The sequence below is a fragment of the Pan paniscus genome, chromosome 7 (assembly GCF_029289425.2).
Source record: "Pan paniscus chromosome 7, NHGRI_mPanPan1-v2.0_pri, whole genome shotgun sequence".
NCBI lineage: Eukaryota > Metazoa > Chordata > Mammalia > Primates > Hominidae > Pan > Pan paniscus.
The window spans coordinates 22,067,254-22,084,308 of record NC_073256.2 but is presented as its reverse complement, the minus strand read 5'-3'; the positions used below and the strand labels follow the sequence as shown (position 1 = coordinate 22,084,308).

Genomic DNA, 17,055 nt, shown 5'->3' with positions numbered 1-17,055 from the left:
TCTGTGACCTCTGCAGGTAATACATTTTCCTTCCTGATGATAGCATTTCTATGGTTGCTTTCACTTGCAAATCCTCTAATACTTATTTATTCCATTGCTGATTGGCATTAGACATAATTCTCAATTTTTAGTGACAGCACTTCGTTTATCCTACATATAAATCGACTTTGCCTTGAAATGTGACATTGACTAGAAGGATGAAACTTCTAACATGCTGTAGGACACAGTTTGACTGGCTAATTTATTATTTAGAAGAAGCTAATATTGCCATTATGAGGGACTTAGGTGGCTCTGAAGAACCAGTTGCTTTTCTAATGTTTGCAATGTTAAATCACAGACATTGCCAACATGAAATAGTTTCCATATTCTCTGTTCTCAATACACACCTTTTCCAGAGATATCCAAAGCTGTAGTCTTAGGAAACTGTGATTTTTCTTATTTGGTCTCATAGGAATTTGGGGAGCTCTGGGATGGGGGATCTCCATAAAATGAGTTCCAGAAACACACACGTGTGCACACACACACTCATGTACCACACCACACTGGACTCTGTTTATTTGGGACTCATGATTATCAGAAGTGCTATTTTCAACAAGTACATCTGAGAAATAATCTGAACACTTAATTGGATGCAAAAGAGTGGCTATTTACTATTCTACCCTTTAATTAGCATAATCAGTGTTTCCAGCAGCAAAAGCAATTGGAAAATCGCTAGTTTTATAAGGTTCATTATTCTCCCTTAGCGTAGTGTGGCATCAGCACGGCTATTATCCTTAAATTGCCTCTTTAAAACAAGAGCTGGTGCTTCTTACAGGCAATTCCTAACTCTTGGGTTTTGTAGAGGGTCCGAAACTCCTTAGAACCTATAATTCAAGGAAAGCTTCCACTTTGGTTTTGCATTTTGTCTGGTCTCTTTGGGTGACAGAATTTATGTCACAAGGTGCACATGTTTTGGGGAGGCTCATGGACAGCCCATCGCTCTTGTGCTTTGGAAGGAAGTATGTGTGGTTAAGGGGAAGGAGTTAGTTACTCATCTAGGGAACAATTGGGTAGAAAGAGATGGACTGCCTGTATTTGAAATTCAGAACTCAAGCCTGGCTCTAAGTGTTTCCTTGCTTTGCTGTGTTCCAGGGGAGTCACTGAGCAGAAGGAAGCGAGTTGCCTGAGATTCCTCAAAGCCCGCAGCCCTTTTGGAGGTTACATTGTTATTCTCAGAGCCTTTATGATGCATAATAAAGACCTAGCTTGGACCAACATTAGGATGAGTTATCTTGCTATTAACATTCTTTTAGGTAGAAGTTGCTTTTAGGTAGAAGTTGGTCCCATCTTGCTCACAATCCTCCAAAGTTTGGAAGTTACTTTCCAGGAGACTTAGCTTGCACTGAGAGCTGCCCTCCCACCCTCTCTCCAAATTTCCTCTTGGGAGTAGCCTAACAAGGTGCTGTCACAGACCCTTGCCAGCCACGGTGACCCCACCCAGACCATCCCTCTGCTGTTTCACTCTTTGATACTCTCTGGAGCTCTCTGGGGAGGGGTGAGACCTGCTGTCTGGTTTTTACGGTGTGCCCAGGTCTTACAGTCATGGCTGGCTGCCCCTCTCTGCGAACTGGGACTCCTGAACTTAGTGAAATACCTCAGCCATTGATCATGTTAAATTATCGGGGACACTCATTTAAAATCCGAGTCTGCTCCAGATGGACTCTCTCTCTTTCTGCCCTGACCGTGAGAGAGAGAGACCGTGAGAGAGAGACCGTGAGAGAGAGAGAGACCGTGCCCTGACCTGCTGGACGGTGGAGATGCTCGTGGGCTGTGAGCAACAGATGCAGAGGCTGTCGGGAATCCCATCTTTCCAGCATCATCTGCCAAGGGACATCAGTTCCTGGGTGTCTTGATGGGTTCTGGCAGCATTGCTGTCATTGAAGGAAAACATTTTAGCCATATTAAAGGTGAACGCAGCAATCTCCACACAGCCTGCCTGGAAGGGACGCGGGACAAGGGTAGGTTTTCCCTGTGATGGACAGGAGGCAGGCGGCCCTCCCACAGCCCTGCCTGGCAAAGCAGATGTGTCCCCAAAAGGCACTGGGGGCAGCTGGAGTGCTGTGCCGAGGCAGGCTCATCCGGGCCTTGGGTTCGCTCTGATTGCAGCGGTTTCCCGCCAGCTCCTTGGAGAGCTGGCAGATGACCCAGCCCCACAGCAGGAGCTGTGAATGGCAGAACGAGATACAACAATTTGATATCCACTTGCCAGACGAGCTGGGTGTCGCCAGTCGCCTGGCTCTGCGCCAACCTCTTTTTGCACAAACACTTATGAATTGAGCCAGGAGGAAAAGCACTCTGATTATGAATTGAGCAGAAGGAAACAAAGTTCTGCAGATAAACACCAATGAGACAAAAAACTACGAATAAGAAAAATGACAGAAAAGGAGAACCTTCCCAGAAGCCTCCTGCCAGTGAACGGCCACCGTAGCAAGAGCTTGGAGGCCCTGGGTTTTGAACTGTGAGATAAGGAAGATGATGAAAACCTCCCTAGCAGCCAGGCAAGCACAAGATTCCTGTGAAATCCAGGTCTAAGTGTTTTGACCACAGAAGTAATATTATGTCATAGGTGAGAGCTGTGAGTTGCTGAACCCAAAGTGAGTTCAAATCCGAGCTCTGCCTCCTGCTACCTGTGTGACTTTGAGAAGTTCCAGCACTGCTTTGTGCCTCAGTTTTGTCGTCTGTTAAATGGGCATAATCACAGCTCCTGCCTCAGAGTTGTTGTAAATTAATACATGTAAAGCACTGAAATCAGCCTGGTATACAGTAAGTGTTATGAACGTTTTTTTCTTGGAAGGACAGAACTTATTTTCATGGTCTAAGCCTGAAAGTCTAAAAAATGTGAGAGAAAAGGAAAGAATCTAGAGTCTCACCATGAGGGAGAAAAGTCAACTTGAAGCAGGACAGGGTCATTGACAATTTCCTGTGATTCTACAGCTGCCTTGTACACTGTGGTAGCTCCTAGCCACTTGTTGTTTAGATTTTGTGATTTAGAAATGAGTTAAGGGCAGGCATGGTGGCACACCTGTAATCCCAGCATTTTGGGAGGCCAAGTTGGGCAGATCACCTGAGGTCAGGCGTTCAAGATCAGCCTGGTCAACATGGTGAAATCTCGTCTCTACAAAAATACAAAAATTAGCCGGGCATGATGGCGGGTTCCTGTAATCCTGGCTACTCAGGAGGCTGAGGCAGGAGAATTGCTTGAACCCGGGAGATGGAGGTTGCAGTGAGACGAGATTGCACCACTGCACTCCAGCCTGGAGGATAGAGTGAGACTCTGTCTCAAAATAAAATAAAATAAAATAAAATTAGTTAAGAGAAAATTGAAAACTCAGTTCTTCATTCTCACCAGCCACATTTCAAGAGCTCAACAGCCCATGTGGGTGGCTAGCAGCTCCCATGTTGGACAGTGCAGATTACAGCAAGCCCGCCATTGCAGAATGTTTGATTGGACCGTGACTGAATAGTCTATTGCAGTGGTCCCCAATTTTTTTTAGCACCAAGGACCAGTTTCCATGTATTTTTTAGGGGAAGTTTCAGTATGATTCAAGTGCATTACATTTATTGTGTACTTTATTTCTATTGTTATGAACATTATAGTATATAATGAAATCATTATACAACTCACCATAATGTAGAATCAGTGGGAGCGCTGAGCTTGTTTTCCTGCAACTAGATAATCCCATCTCCGGGTGGTGGGAGACAGTGACAGATCATCAGGCATTAGATTCTCATAAGGAGCACACAACCTAGATCCCTTCCACATGCAGTTCACAATAGGGTTGGTGCTCCTATCAGAATCTAATGCCACTGCTGATCTGACAGGAGACAGAGCTCAGGTGGTAATGCTAGCCATGGGGAGTAGCTGTAAATACAGATGAAGCTTCACTCATTAGCTCACTGCTCACCTCCTTCTGTGCAGCCCAGTTCCTAACAGGCCACAGACTGCTACTGGTCTGTGGTCTGGGGGATGGGGACCTCTGGCCTATTGGATAACACTAGCTTTGAGGGTACTGATCAGCCAAAGAAGCACTGAGATGATTTGTCCTCCATTAATAAGAATGATGGACTTTTTTTGGGGGGGGGACAGAGTTTTGCTCTTGTTGCCCATGCTGGAGTGCAGTGGCACCATCTCGGCTCACTGCAACCTCTGCCTCCCAGGTTCAAGAGATTCTCATGCCTCAGCCTCCCAAGTAGTTGGGATTACAGGTGCCTGCCACCATGCCTGGCTAATTTTTGTATTTTTAGTAGAGTCGGGGTTTTGCCAAGTTGACCAGGCTGGTCTTGAATTCCTGACCTCAAGTGATCCACCTGCCTCGGTCTCCCGAAGTGCTGGGATTACAGGCGTGAGACACTGTGCCTGGCCAGATGGACTTTTTTTGAGCATTTAGTTCCAAGCACCTTCCCTGCATTTTCTCAGTTAATCCTTGAAGCAGGGACTATGACAATCGTCATTTCACAGATGGAGCAACTGAGGCACAGAGAGGAAGTCAATGGCCATGGTCGCCCAGCTGAGGAAGGATGGAGCCCACTGAGATCCTGTTCTGGGGACCTAACTCTGCAGCCTGCATTCTGGGCTGCTGTATTCTCCCATGTTGCTATCTGACGAGCACAGCATGGGCTCAGAGTACAGACAGGAGGAACCAGCTAATAAGGAGAGGTGTGGGGTGAAGGCTGGTGCCTTGGGGAAGAAGAGAGAGGCCCCATTCTAAAGGGATGGCATTGGAAGCTCATAGTGATAAAGCAAAGCCAACAGGTTTTGGGGCTGGGAGTTAAACACACAGCTCTGGTTTCTGCCTTTTCACAGTGGTGATGAATGGGCACTGAGACCCTCTCGAGCTAAAGTTGTCATCATTGCTCTTCATAGTCTGAAGGTGCATGAAATGGTCAACTTTCTTCCAAAGGGCTTTTATGCCTAAGTGTGTGGTTAGTGTCTAAACAGATATTGACTGAAGTCCTGCTGGGTGCAGACACTGTGGCCAGCCCTGAGGCTACAGTCGAGATGAAGCCAGTCTCTGTCCTCATGGAGACCTGTCTATTGATAAGAAAAGAGAAAGCTCACTGAGCATTGACCCTGTGCCCACTGCTTTTGATGCATCTCTCATTTAATCCTTCTATCAAATCTGTGAAATAAACACATCACCATCATCCCTATTTCACATTTAGGGAAACACATGCTTAGAGAGGGTAAGTAACTTGGTAAAGGTCACACAGCTTCGAACTCTCATCCCACAGGCACAGGAATGGGAGGCAGCAGCTGGGGAAGCCAGGGTCTCTGGCAGTCCTTGTCTCTGGGCGGTGATCCAGAGAGAGAGAGAACACGATTGTCTCAGCACTGGGTCTTCTTCTGAGTCGTCTTGAAGGAGCAATTCCAGAGCGTCTCGGTGTTAAACATCATGTTGTGAATGACTCAGTGATCTCTGACCCAGAGACCTTGGGGATAAAGGAGGGGAGGTACGGAGAAGCTCTTCGAATGGATGTTACCGGGGTGTCAGTGTTCTTTGAGGCCACAGGCTATGTGTCACCAAATTGAAGGGGTGGCCTGCCCCTCCACACCTGTGGGTATTTCTAGTCGGGTGGGATGAGAGACGGAGAAAAGAAGTAAGACACAGAGACAAAGTTCAGGGAAACAACAGTGGGTCCAGGGGACCGGCACTCAGCACACCAGGACTTGCACGGGCACTGGTCTCTGAGTTCCCTCAGTTTTTATTGATTATGATTTTCATTATTTCAGCAAAAAGGAATGTAATAGGAGAGCAGCGTGATAATAAGGAGAAGGTCAACAAAAAACCTGTGAGCAAAAGAACCTATATCATAATTAAGTTCAAGGGAAGGTACTATGCCTGGACGTGCACGTAGGCCAGATTTATGTTTCTCTCCACCCAGACATCTCAGTGGAGTAAAGAATAACAAGGCAGCATTACTGCCAACACGTCTCGCCTCCCGCCACAGGGCAGCTTTTCTCCTAGCTCAGAGGTGAACAAATGTACAATCGGGTTTACACCGAGACATTCAGTTCCCAGGGACAAGCAGGAGACAGTGGCCTTCCTCCATCTCAACTGCAAGAGGCTTTCCTCTTTTACTAATCCGCCTCAGCAAAGACCCTTTACGGGTGTCAGGCTGGGGGACAGTCAGGTCTTTCTCATCCTATGAGGACATATTTCAGACTATCACATGGGGAGAAACCTTCGGACAATAAGCTGCTTTCAAGGGCAGGGCTCCCTGCGGCTTTCCACGGTGCATTGTGCCCCTAGTTTATTGTGACTAGAGAATGGCAACGACTTTTACCAAGTTTAGTGCTTGTAAACATTTGGTTAACAAGGCACGTCCTGCACAGCCCTAGATCCCTTAAACCTTGATTTTATACAACACATGTTTTTGTGAACTCCAAGTTGGGTCAAAGTGACTGGGGCAAAGTGGCTGGGGCAAAGCTACAAATGAACAACATCTCAGCAAAGCAATTGTTAGAGTACAGGTCTTTTTCAAAATGGAGTCTCTTATGTCTTCCCTTTCTACATAGACACAGTGACAGTCTGATCTCTCTGTTTTCCCTGCTATTTCCCCCTTTTCTTTTTGACAAAACCGCCATGGTCATCATGGCCCCTTCTCGCTGGTCGCTGTCTCTCCGGAGCTGCTGGATACACCTGTAGACTAACAATAGAGAGGACAGACATACAAGAATTAATACAAAATTTGCAATAGTGGAATTTCCAATGGTTTTAACCCAAGTGACAGGGTTAAAATTTGTGAGGCTATCAACAGCTTTTACCTTTGCCTCCGTTTCTGACACCAGATTTAACTGGGCTTTTGATGTTTCAAAAATTTGTTCTTTCAATTTAGAAATATCTAAGGTAAGATTATCTTCTCTTCCTTGTAGACAGCATCTAACCATGTCCCAGTGATGTTCAGATTCATTATAGGCTCGAGGTTTAATACAAAAATCTGACGTATTCCAGTCACACTGTAACTGAAAAAGATATTCTAATCTCATGAGCCTATATCCCATCCAAATAACAGTTTGTCTAAGATCATTAATTTGATTTGCCAATTTTTGATCTAGTTAAGTCTAAGAATTCCACAATTTTGAGGAATTCTTTTGCCAATTATTCACATATTCTGCAGTTTGAACAGAGGAGTGTAAAGCAATTCCAGCAGCCACAGCAGTAGCTGTGACTGCAATAAGACCCATAATCACTGCAATCAAAGTAAAAATGAATCTTTTAGATCTAGTTAGAACTCCTTTTAATACTTAAAATATGTACGGATGGAGAAGCCTCCCACGGTCGATCCATCCACAGGGATCCACACGCCTTCTCTTGCCCTTACTAACAGAATACCATTCTGCCAATCAAAATTTGAATCAATGCAAGTAAACAATCTACAATTTCCACTGGTTGTAGTTTGGGAATCTGGTTTAATAGCTATGTTTCCTACAACTAGCATATAAGGGGGTTTTACACAACTTTGCAAAGGAATTTTCAGATTGGAATTTAGGTTAATAGTATAATATGGCTTAAGATTTCTTGTTCCCATAACTTGATTTCCAGACCAAATTCTAATGTGGTATGAGGCCACAGTGAGCTTCCATAATTCTGGGTGTTCAGGACCAACAACAGGACTAACTAACTTTGGTCAGGGTGATGAAATCCTCTTTTCACCCCATTTCCATGGATAGGGTGATTCTAGCCTTCTATAAATCTGGTCTAGCCTTTTAGTTAAATCACTATCATAGGCCGGATTAGTGGGCCAGAGAGATGGAGCCTGTGAATATGAGTGGGTCTGGCCCATACAGTCATAATATAATTGGCCTCGAGGGGCCTAGTCTATAATAGTTCCAAATTTATTGTTTTGTAGTACCACTGCAGTATCAGCCACACATTCTTCCCAAACTAAGACTTCTGGGTCTTTTGATTCTTTTGGAATTTCCTTGGGGCATGGTTTCCCTTTAGGCCTAAATTTTAATGATCTTTGATAGGAAGAATTCTGTAAATTATTCATTTGTGACCCGAGTGACATTCCACTTATCACACGATAAGTAAATTTACTGGTGGCACTGACAGTAGGTACTTCTATCAACCAATTTTGGATTGTAGGCATTAAGCATCCTGGTGCTTTTCCCAGGCAAATAGGAGGATAATGATACCCAATGGAAACGTTTATCATCATTCCTTCTTCTTCAGGTTGGGCAGGGCCATGGTCATCTGTGGGGCCTGGTACCCATGCACTGTTATTAACATATACTTCAATAGGATTATCTATCCAAGTGACTGCCCGAATTAAGGGTGGGAAAATCACATAGGCCCAGTAAGTATAGTTAGCTGTAGCGGCTCCTGAAGACATAGGGAGACTTACCACCGTTGATACAATCATTAAAGCTGCAAGCAGCCTATTCTCTGGAATTTGTGTTACCCTTGTGTTTTCCAGGCTTTTTTCAGCTAAATGTGTCAGCTTCTTTAGCTGGGCCCAGGTCGGCGGCCCCACTTTCTTGGTGGATGGCAACTTCATCTGTTCTTCTGATATCACCATTTTGTTCACCCTGCGAGTCGATGATGTTCGATTGCGGGTTCTCTGTCTCTGCGGAGGTGCCTTTCCTTGCATCTCTGATGGGTTCACTGTAGAACTTCCAATGTCTAGTCGGTACCCAAACAGGAAGTTGATTTTCTCCTGGTGAAACACAAGCAAAACCTCTCCCCCATATTATCACCTTACCTATTTCCCATGTTTTATTTTTGTTGTCTTTCCACCAAATCAGTTTTCCCTCATGTGGGCTGTTCTTTTTACCAGTGAAATGTTGTTCTGCAGAAGTAGTGGTCTGATTTCTATATATATTTTAAAAATTTACAGTATAGAGTGCTAGATTAAGTTGCATCTGGGGAGTGTTATACTCCTTACTTTTCCCTTTTTTTGTTTAACCAATTGAGCTTAGAGTCTTCTATTAGTTCTTTCAATTATGGCCTGTCCTTGGAAATTAGAGATTCCTGTTGTATGTGTAATTTTCCAGTGATTTAAGAATTTTTGAAATGCTTTACTACAGTATCCTGGCCCATTATCTGTTTTAATTTTTTCTGGAACTCCCATGACTGCAAAACAAGATAATAAATGTCTTTTAACATGGGAAGTACTTTCTCCTGTCTGGCAGGTTGCCCATATGGTATGTGAATAAGTATCAACTGTCACATGGACAAATGACAATTTTCCAAATGAAGGTACATGTGTGACGTCCATTTGCCATAATGCATCAGGACATAAACCTCTAGGATTAACTCCTGCCTCTTGAGCGGGCAGGTGTAAGACTTGACACTGAGCACAATGTTGTACAACATTTTTTGCTTGTTTCCATGTGATATCAAATTTGTTTTTTAATCCTGTTGCATTTACATGAGTCAGGGCATGAAGTTCTTGTGCTTCCATGAAGGCAGATGATACTAGCAAGTCAGCTTGTTGATTTGCCTTAGTTAAAGGCCCTGGTAAATTAGTATGTGCTCGGATATGAGCAATATAAAATGGGAAATTTCTTTTTCTTACAGTTTGTTGTAACAATTTAAGCAGCTGATTTAACTGATCATCCATACTATATTTGATTAGGGCTGTCTCAACATCCTTTGTAGCCTGTACTACATATGCAGAATCTGAAACAATGTTAATAGGCTGATTAAAATCTTGTAACACTGAAATGACAGCAACCAATTCTGCTCTTGGAGCTGAGTGATATTGAGTTTCAATGACTTGTTCTTTTGGCCCAGTGTAAGCCACTTTTCCATTGCTGGAACCATCAGTAAACACCGTCAGAGCATTTTCTAGAGGTTTTTGTCTGGTAATTTTAGGTAAAATCCAAGTAGTCAATATCAAAAACTGGAAGATTTTTGCTTTTGGGTAATGATTATCAATAATTCCCACAAAACCAGCAAGACCAATCTGCTCTGCATCAGAATTGATAAAGGCTTGTCTAACCTGTTCCTTGTTTAAAGAAACAATGATTTTATCTGGGTCATTTCCACACAATTTTACTATTCATAGTCTTGCCTGACCAATTAATGTAGCCATTTGATCTAAGTACAATGTAAAAGTCTTAACTGTACTGTGAGGAAGGAATGACCACTCCACAAGATCTGTATTTTGAACAATAATGCCTGTTGGAGAATGTGCAGTAGCAAAAATTAAAAGTTGGAGTGGGGCTAAGTGATCTATTCTACTTACTTTTGCTGACTGAAATTTTTCTTCAACTAATTCTATTTCTTTAGTTGCCTCTGGAGTTAATATTCTTGTACTATTTAAGTCTGGATCCCCTCTCAAGATAGAGAACAAATTTGACATGGCATAAGTAGGGATGCCTAGAGTTGGCTGAATCCAATTAATATCTTCTAGTAATTTTTGAAGTCATTTAATGTTCTTAATGTGTCTTTTCTTATTTCTACTTTTTGTGATTTAATTTTTCTCTCCTCTACCTGCATTCCCAAATAATGAAAAGGAGTGGAGGTCTGAATCTTATCAGATGCTATTGTCAGGCCTGCGTTTGCAACCTCTGTCTGCAGAAATGTGTAACAGTCAATTAAGTTGTCTCTTGTTTCTGCAGCACACAAAATATCATCAACATAATGAATGATATAACAGTCTGAAAACTTGTCTCTAACTGGTTGAAGAACTTGAGATACAAAAGTCTGACAAATAGTTGGACTATTAAGCATTCCCTGAGGCAACACTTTCCACTGAAATCTAGTGGCTGGTTCTTTATTATTTATGGCTGGTATAGTAAAAGCAGATTTTTCAAAATCCTGTTTTGCCAGAGGAATGGTAAGAAAACAATCCTTCAGATCAATTATAATTAAAGGCCAATCTTTGGGGATCATGGCTGGAGTGGGCGGCCCAGGTTGGAGAGGCCCCATGGGTTGAATTACTGCATTAACAGCTCTTAAATCAGTTAGCATGCGCCATCTGCCGGATTTTTTCTGAATTACAAACACAGGAGAATTCCAAGGCGAAAATGAAGGCTCAATATGTCCCTTTCCTAATTGTTCTTTTGCTAATAAGTGTAAGGCCTCCAGCTTTTGTTTTGGTAGTGGCCACTGATTTACCCATACAGGCTTTTCTGTTTTCCAAGTTAATGGAATGGGTTTTGGAGGCTCTACAGTGGCCACCCCTAAAAAGGATATCCTAGTCCTTTTCTTTCTGGATTTCCCTTAGCCTCAGTTGGAACTTTAATGCCTTCTCCATTTTTCCCTAGTCCTTTGCCAGGGAGATATCCCATTTTAGTCATGATTTTTTGACTCGTGGGTCTGTATAGAGAGACTGGAATAGTAATCTCTGCATGCCACTGTTCTAATAAGTCTCGGCCCCATAAATTAATTGGAATAGAAGTAATCATAGGCTGAACTGTACTCTCTTGATTAACAGGTCCTAGACAATGTAAAATCCTGGCACTTTGATACACTTCTGAGGCAGTGCCCACACCAACAAGCCCTGTAACAGGCTTTTGTTTAGGCCGATTTTTAGGCCATTGATTTAAGGCAATGATAGAAACATCAGCCCCAGTATCCACTAATCCTTCAAACTGTTTTCCCTGAATAGTAACTGTACACACAGGTCTATTCTCTGAGAGCTGACTAGCCCAATAAACAGCTTTTCCAGCAGTGTTGGTACTTCCAAACCCTCCTGTTCTTTCTGTTTTGCTATCCCCAATTTTAATATAAGGCAAGAGCAGTAATTGAGCAATTCTATCACCTGGATTGGCACTCCAGGGTACAGTAGAGCTGATCACTAACTGAATTTCCCCTTTATAATCTGAGTCAATTACCCTAGTATGAATTTGAACTCCTTTCAAATTTAGACTAGATCTTCCTAAAATAAGGCCTACCATCCCTTCTGGCAGCGGGCCATATACCCCTGTAGGAATCTTTTGCGGGGGATCTCCAGGGAGTAAAGAAATCATTTGAGTAGAACACAAATCTACTGCAGCACTGCCTGCTAAGGCAGGGGATAATTGTCGTATTGTAATGTAATTGGCTGATTTCCTGAAATGGCGGTATTTACTGTGGGGGTTGTTGTCCCTGAAAACCCTGAGGAACGAATGGCTGAATCAGGAATGCCCCACTTTGTTGCGGGGCGTGGGGCTGGCCCCTCTTGCCGTTTCCCAAAAATGGTTGTCCATTTTTATCAAATTTAGAACGACATGCCTTAGCCCAATGTTTTCCTTTTCCACATCTTGGACACAGGCCAGGTGGCTCTTTTTTTTTTTTTTTTTTTTTTGCTCTGTTTATTTAAGCCTGGGCAATTCTTTTTTAGATGACCGATTTGACCACAATTATAACATTTTCCCCCAAATGTTTTAACTTGTCCTCCTAAAGCAACCCCTGTAATTGCTGGGGCCAATAGCATTGCCTTATGCATAGCTCCTCCAATCCCATCACAAGCGTTCACATATTCTGTAATTACATCAACTCCTGCTGAAACCTTTCCTCTTAATGGCTTTATGGCTTATTGACACTCTGGATTTGCATTTTGATAAGCCATTATTTCTACAATAACTTTTCGGGCGTTATTATCTGCAATGGATTTTTGAGCTGCATCTTGCAACCTTGCCACAAAGTCTGGAAATGGCCCTTTAGAGCCTTGTCTGATTGAACTAAAAGAAGGGCAGGAGGTTCCTGGGTTCTGAATCTTTTTCCAGGCCCTGAGGCAAATAGCTCTTAGTTGTTCAATAGCCTCATTTTCATTACTGATTGTTGTTTAATAGTGCCCCAATTTGGACCTGTTCCTAGCAATTAGTCTGCATCTATATAAGCAACAGGATTAGTAGCCTGATTTTTTCGTACCTGTTCTTGTACCCCATCAATCCACCAGATTTTAAACTGTAGATACTGAAAGGGTGAAAGGGAAGATTTAGCCAAAATTTCCCAATCATAAGGAATAAGTATTTCCATGAGCAATGGAATCTAATAATGTTCTCATACAAGGAGAGTTAGGTCCATATTGTTTAACTCCTTCCTTCATATCTTTTAACATTTTTATGGTGAAATATTCATATCTAGTGTCAGTTCAGACAGACGCTCCTGCTTGACTCCCTTTCCCGGCCGGCATGGGTTGTAACATTACCGGATATTGCCATGCCTCAAGATCTCCCTGTTTTCTGGCTGTAGCAATGGTCTCATGCAGTGCGCTATCTTGTCCACTAGGTGGTATTGTAAGATCAAATGATTGGTGGCCATCGTGGTCTAAACTCTGATGGCCCAAATAATTCTGGACCTCCTTCCCCCAATTTTGATGATTCAGGATATATTACCTCCTGTAATTGATTATAGTCAACATTCTGCATTGACCAAGCCAGTACAGGCTCTACTGCATTTTTACAATGTGAACTTTCCATTCCTTTCTTAAACTCTGTTCCTGCCTCTTCTTCACCATCTATTACACAGCTTTCAGGGGCATCAAAGACTGAAACGCTATCTTCTTCTATTTGAAATGGTTCTAAAGTTGCTTTAATAATGGCCCAATCATTCCATACTGTAAGTGGGATAATTTTACCTTCCCTAATTGCTTGTTTTAGTTCTTTGCCAATTTTTCCCCAATCTTCTAAATCTAAAGTTCCCTGTTTTGGAAACCATGGGCGGAATTGTTCTATTGTTTGAAATAGCGTAACTAGATTTTCTGTAGAAGCTTTAACTCCCCCTCTTCTTAAGAGAATTTTAATGAAGCTGAGATAAGAAGCATATTTACTTTCAGTTTGCCCCATTGTTACCCTGGATTCCTCCCAGCGCACAAGCTAACCGCAAGGCTGACTGTGGACGTACTCGGGAATCTGTCGTCGGCTGTCCTCAATGCTCCTGTTCTTAGCGTACCTTCACCCTAGAGAAGGGCCCCACGCTGGGCTCCAGAGGAAGGGGTGGCCTGCCCCTCCATACCTGTGGGTATTTCTAGTCGGGTGGGATGAGAGACGGAGACAAGAAATAAGACACAGAGACAAAGTATAGAGAAACAACAGTGGGTCCATGGGACCGGCACTCAGCACACAAAGGGCATGCACCGGCACCGGCCTCTGAGTTCCCTCAGTTTTTATTGATTATGATTTTCATTATTTCAGCAAAAAGGAATGTAGTAGGAGAGCAGGGTGATAATAAGGAGGTCAACAAAAAACATGTGAGCCAAAGAATCTATATCATAATTAAGTTCAAGGGAAGGTACTATGCCTGGACGTGTACATAAGCCAGATTTATGTTTCTCTCCACCCAGACATCTCAGTGGAGTAAAGAATAACAAGGCAGCATTGCTGCAAACATGTCTTGCCTCCCGTCACAGGGCAGCTTTTCTCCTATCTCAGACTTGAACAAATGTACAATCGGGTTTTACACCGAGACTTTGAGTTCCTAGGGGCAGGCAGGAGACAGTGGCCTTCCTCCATCTCAACTGCAAGAGGCTTTCCTCTTTTACTAATTCACCTCAGCACAGACCCTTTACAGTTATCGGGCTGGGGGACAGTCAGGTCTTTCTCATCCCACGAGGCCATATTTCAGATTATCACATGGGGAGAAACCTTCGACAATACTCTGCTTTCAAGGGCAGAGGTCCCTGCGGCTTTCCACAGTGTATTGTGCCCCTGGTTCATTGAGACTAGAGAATGGCAATGAGTTTTACCAAGTATACTGCTTGTAAACATTTGGTTAACAAGGCACGTCCTGCACAGCCCTAGATCCCTTAAACCTTGATTTTATACAACACATGTTTTTGTGAACTCCAAGTTGGGTCAAAGTGGTTGGGGCAAAGTGGCTGGGGCAAAGCTACAAATGAACAACATCTCTGCAAAGCAATTGTTTAAAGTACAGATCTTTTTCAAAATGTAGTCTCTTATGTCTTCCCTTTCGACATAGACACAGTGACAGTCTGATCTCTCTTTCTTTTCCCTACACAAATAAAGAGCCCAGTGCCTTTTCTCATTGCTCAAGAGATTGAAGGGGGTGGTAGGAAGAAAAGATGTTAAGTTATAAACATGTTTCAGTTTTTGTACTACTTGAGCCAATTTACGTTTTGAAGAGGAAAGAGTCTTGCCTAGAAAGTCAGCCCCTGGGTTTTCCTTCTGCTTATGGAATCCAGGCAATGGGCAAAGAGAAAAAGAAAATTAAGGAATCAGCCAGATGCAGTGGCTCATGCTTGTAATCTTGGCACTTTGGGAGGTTGAGGCAGGTGGACTTCTTGAGTCCAGGAGTTCAAGACCAGCCTGGCCCACATAGTGAGACCCCGTTTCTACAAAAAATACAAAAAGTTGCTGAGCATGGTGGCATGCACCTGTAGTCCCAGTTATTTGGGAGGCTGAGGTGGGAGAACTACTTCAGCCCAGGAGGCTGAGGCTGCAGTGAGCCATGATTTAGCCACTATACTCCAGCCTGGGTGACAGAGTGAGGTCCTGTCTCAAAAGAAAACAAAAAAGATAAGAAAAAGAAAGCTAGGGAATCTGGACAGAATAAGTTTATGTATATAATAAAGAACTGAGATAGAACTGGGTTGACTGAATAATTATTTGTATTGCTTTTGAGTGAATTTTTCTTATTGGAGTCTACCTTTGTTTTTGTGTGTGTGCGCGTTTTATGTTTTTTGTTTTTTTTTTGTTTAGTTATGTCTTTGTGTTTTTTTGAGACTGGGCCTTGCTCTGTTGCCCAGGCTGCTGGAGTGCAGTGGCACAATCTCAGCTCACTGCAACCTCTGCCTCCTGGGTTCCAGCAATTCTTCTGCCTCAGCCTCCACAAAAGCTGGGACTACTGGGCATGTACCCCCAAGCCCAGCTAATTTTTGTATTTTTAGTAGAGATGGGGTTTCACCACGTTGGCCAGGCCTGGTCTTGAACTCCTGGGCTCAAGTGATCCGCCTGCCTCGGCCTCCCAAAGTGCTGGGATTACAGGTGTGACCCCTGCACCCAGCTAGAGTCTACCATTCTTTGAATTCACTGCAGTGCAAAGACTGGGACATGTGGAACTCCAGGTGTATATGGGTTATGTAGAGATGCCAGGGGCTGACTAAGGAAGGAAAGATATGAGAAACCTGCAGACCATGCTTTCCCAGACTGTATGCGCCCTGGGAAAGGAGAAGTGGACAGAAAGGGAACTCTAGGTACCCTGGAAGAGAAGATTCATCCAAGTCATCAGGGAAGTTACTAACGCAAGGGAAAAAATTTAGAGACAGGGCTAAACACGCTTCTTCCAAGTCCTTTCTGTCTGCTCAGTCACCTCTATGCTTATTTTTCTTCTTTCCTCTAAGTAGTGTCATGCGTTTTCTTCCTATTCCTAGTCACTCCTAGTCAACTCTTTACCGTCTTTTCATCAGAACTTGAAACCTCCTCTCCTTCATGTATTAGTGATCATGTTTCTCCATAATACTGCTAGAAACAAGAATTGAAACCTGGAAAACCTGCATTTGAGAACCAGATCTGCCTCTGCTAGGTATTTGAGAAGTTATTTTGTTCCATTCTTTTTTTGTTTTCGAAACAGGGTGTCACTCTGTCGCCCAGGCTGGAGCGCAGTGGTTCAATCTTGGCTCACTGCAGCCTCAATCTCCTGGGCTCAATCAATCCTTCCACATCAGCCTCCTGAGTAGCTGAGACTACAGGTGTGTGCCACCACAGCTGGCTAATTTTTAATGCTTTTTTTGGTTGTTGTTTACTTATTTTTTTTGTAGAGATGGGGCTTGCTATGTTGTGTAGGCTGGTCTCAAACTCATGGGCTCTAGCGATCCTCCTGCCTTGGCCTCTCAGATGAAATGGGAAAAGTTCCGTTGTCCCCCTCGAAGGGCATGCGATGCGGGTGTGTTTCCTTTATTCAGTGCCCCACTGCTCAAACCTCTAGGAGAGCATGCAGACAGGCAGGGAGCCCCATGGCAGTGTCCAGGGGTGAATGTTTATAGTTGAAGCCCCAGTGGGCGTGTGTTACAGGGTGCTGTTTTAGTTTAGCCGTCTGTAGGTAGCTTGTGTTAGTCGGCTCAATTAGACCCCCGCCTTATTGCAAGGACAGAGGGCTCTCTTTGTCCCGGGGTTCTTGCCTT

The 17,055-nt window shown here is 43.5% G+C and overlaps 1 protein-coding gene across 19 annotated transcripts in view; it reads left to right on the top strand.

Moving 5' to 3' along the window:
- Nucleotides 1–17,055, top strand: part of LOC117981308 (meiosis expressed gene 1 protein homolog) — a 147,743-nt gene that overhangs the window by 33,162 nt on the left and 97,526 nt on the right. The window contains exon 4 of one of the 19 annotated variants that reach the window (XR_010113074.1): nucleotides 1,132–7,248. The exons of the other annotated variants lie outside the window; for them this stretch is intronic. The gene's annotated coding sequence lies outside the window, so the exon portion shown is untranslated. Of the gene's footprint in view, nucleotides 1–1,131; nucleotides 7,249–17,055 lie in introns of those variants that run through there. 19 annotated transcript variants of the gene reach the window in all.